Below are 3947 nucleotides of genomic sequence, written 5' to 3' on the forward strand. Positions count from 1 at the left end.
CCTACCATATTCGTATCCACTTATTAATTACGGATACAAATATAGATGGATATATACATGGGGTTGCAAAACGAGTTCAAGAAACCAAATAACACTGAAAGAATATAGTTCAAATGATACAAGAGACTGAGTTAATATGTTTGTTATATCTGAAAAGCTAAGATTAGATCTCATGATCATCAAAATCAATCTCAAATCCATATAGTCTAAGGTTAAAACGATTGTGCCTGCATGACCAACATATATTCGGATGCTTTGAATATGGATCCTGGTATTTTACTACATATCTCTATCTGTAATCGTATCCTATCGGATATTAGTAACCATATCTGCATCTCACGGATACGGATACATATAAATCCTTAGATGTTGATATTTTTTGCACCTCTACATATAAGCAACCAAAAAATAAGCTAAGGTACCCTAGCTTATTTGTTGGCGGCTTAAAATCCACAAGGTTTGACCGTGTAAAAGACCAATATGTCCCTCGTAATTTTAGAAAATCTAAAGCCCCATTTATCTCTCTAGACCATTAAATATCTTTTGGTCATTTTGACGAACAATGATGGCTTATATAAGCCACCCATTCGCCAAAGACTCCACAATTGCAAATGAGTTATAATACACTGAATTTACCAGGCACTCTTGGCTCATAATCCACTTGGCTTATAATCGATTTGTGGATTATGAGTCAAGTGGATTATAATCCAAAGTTGCTAAACATGCTCTATAACTTCAAGTTTGCCTTAAGACATTCTTTATGCTTATTTGTCTATTCCTTGCATGATATAAGGGTTCAGAATAGTAGATATGATAACAAGATAACAACGTAACCGCCTAAAGATCTAATTCAACCTATGCAACTTACACTATTAAAATAGATCTTATAACAACAAAACATGAAAAATCTCATGCTAATGCAAGTTAAATAATCCTCTCCATTACCTTGAATTGTGGAAAATTGTTGAAAAAAACGAACTCGAGATGTCTTTTGATGCTTCATCAGGATAAGGGGCATGCTTTTCATCTCCGTCAATCCTCCAACAGGAGGCCTTTGAGGGAGATGAAGAACAAACGCCTCAGTAACACAAGACACACACGCGCACACACACTCTCTCTCATCCCTATGCTTTACGGAGTTAATATCTAAGCATGAGTATATATAGATATTTCCTAGGCAGACAAAAATTTCATGTAATTAGTGGAGTATCACATATAATTCTAATATTCTTCGATATCTTTTCATCTGTTAAATTAATGCATAATCACAGAAGGTTCTATCTATCACCACCCTTCAAGATTACACTTGTAGCGCATGCTTAATAGTATATATACCTCAAATGTGTCACCGAAAACTTCATTTCGAATTGCTAAATAATGTTATACAAATGTCAAAGGACCCATTATCTAACAAATAATTTAGTTATATCGATTGCATGAATTCAAAGATTTAGGAGCACTTGGAGCTCTTTAGCATAAAGTTGCAAGCATCTTAGTTGACCTCTATTGTAATGCAAGGGCCACAAGAATAAACCGTTCCGTTTTATGAGTAGTCACTTGCTACTAAGTCAACGGAAAAGGAAACCCTTGGCGGCATCAAATTGGAAGTATGTTGAGGATTTGAATGGTATTGATGCGGATTTGGGGCTAACCAAGAAATAATGCGCACAGTTTCGAATCGGTTTTCTGCCAACTTGACTTATTGTGCATAAAAGGACTGTATATTTTTATAAATAAACAATGTCATATGTTTCGAAGGTAAATGGTTAGGACAACTGTTAATATGGTGGAAAGTTCTGATAAGAGCGTGCAACAACTTTTAAATTTGTTGGCTAAAAGGGCAATTTGATCCCTATATTGGGGTTTCGTATCCAAATTAGTTCCCGTATTTTATTTTTTTCTCAACTTGGACCCTGTATTGGGGCTTTGTACTCAAATTGGCCCCCCTGCTATATATTTTCTCAACTTAATTCCTGTACTAGAGCTTCATACACAAATTGTCCCCCTGCTTTATTTTAACCTTCAGAGTTTTGCGGTAAACTCCCAATAGCTTTTAACATCACACTAAAGTCTCCAAGAACTTTCAAAAAGCACCCTACATCCCAATGAAACCACATTAAACCCCTAGTAACTTCCAAATCTCATTAAGCCCTAGATAAATTTTAGAATTGTAAAAAATCCCTAATATGTTTTGCATTTTGCAGAGAACCCCCATAAATTAGAACAAAAAAAACAACAAAAATGACATTTTGGAGGAAATTTCAGTAAAAGAAAAAAAATTAGAATTTGTGACCCTAACCCAAGCTAGCACGGGCAAAGCGAATCACAAAAAATAAATTTTTTCGATTGAAAATATAAAAAGATTATAAAGGGTGTTTAAAATATTCTAAGGGGTATTTTGGTCCTTTTAGGTCATGTGGGTTGCATGTGCCACGACAGAGGTGACGATGTTAACTTTGAGGGTTTTCTGCTAAAGTCATTGGGAATTTAATGTGATTTTGAAAGTTATTGGGGGTTTAGTGTAATTTTGAAAGTTCTTAAGAGATTTATTGTGATGTTAAAAGTTATTAGGAGCTTATTGCAAAACTCTGAAAGTTAAAATAAAATTATGAGATCAATTTGAGTATGAATCCCCAGTACACAGATGAAATTGAGAAAAAATAAAGTACGGTGACCAATTTATATATAAATCCATAGTACAGAGACCAAGTTGAGAAAAAAAATGAAGTATAGAGACCAAATTGGCCTTCGTAGATAATCGATCACCAGATGATGTGGAAACATTGAGAAAATCAATTCAAACTTAAGAGAATGGCAATATGCTGCAAAAAAATAGATCAAGAGCAAAAAGACACGTGATTTACATGGTTAGCAATCGCCTACATCCACGGAGAGAGAGAGAGAGAATTCTTTTTTTTACTATAGAATTACAAGATTATCTACTCTTGCGTTCTTAATGAATAACCCACAATTAACACTCTCAATCCCACCAAAAGATCTCTCACAAACCCTAGATTTCTCTCCTTTGTTCTCTCTACTTTCTCTTGCAATATACAACTCTCTTTGGCTTCCTATAAACCCTAAACCTTAGGAAAAACCCTATTTATAGGGTAGAATCTTGGATACAAAGGAATGCCTAAGAAAACTAGTCTAAAACCGACCAAAACTGGAGTTTACCTAGTTCGGCCTGCGAATGACCAATGGTGATTGTTGGTGGTCACCTTTCTATCCCGTGACCGCCATCGGTGACTGTTGGTAGTTGTGGCTTTGGCTCGCCACTCGGCGATGCTAGGTGCGGTCCAGAACTAATTGCAGCCCTTTTCCACCGTTTTATCGCTGTTCAGACCTCCTTTTATCTTCTTTTGTTGTCTTCTTAGGGTTGAAATACAAGACTATTCACAACGATCTAGACCTTGTATGAAGTCACCTTCAGAAACGTTGATCTTTCCTTGTAACCTTCCAATGTAAACTTGTAAAGTTATAGAGAATGAATATCTTTAAGAAATCACATTTAAGCCCCTCTCCTAAAGGGCGCCGACATGGTCCTCACTCGCTCATTGATGTCAAACCTTTTTATTACTAGACACTAACCTCCATTGCTGCACACTCCAAGCTCGCCTATTGACTTGTTGTAGCCTTTGTCTCCACCATGAGTTGAACTCCCGTTTTGGCTCCCCATTGGAACACAAGTTCATCGCCAACTCCTCTTTCTCGTGGCCATACACCCTCTTGAAGACATGACTTTATCTTGAACATCAGTTCTACACCCAATACAAGCTATTTCCACACTTCTTTCCAATTAGGACGAAATTCCTACCATGGTATACCGTGATGACTCCGTCGTGCACTTGGGTTCTGTAGCCCATAGAGTCAAGCACCCCAATAGATATCAAATTCTTCCTGCCTTCGGGATTAACCGAACATTCTCCAAGGCGACTATGCTCCCC

Source organism: Asparagus officinalis, chromosome 2 (genome assembly GCF_001876935.1).
Source record: "Asparagus officinalis chromosome 2, Aspof.V1, whole genome shotgun sequence".
Classification (NCBI taxonomy): domain Eukaryota; kingdom Viridiplantae; phylum Streptophyta; class Magnoliopsida; order Asparagales; family Asparagaceae; genus Asparagus; species Asparagus officinalis.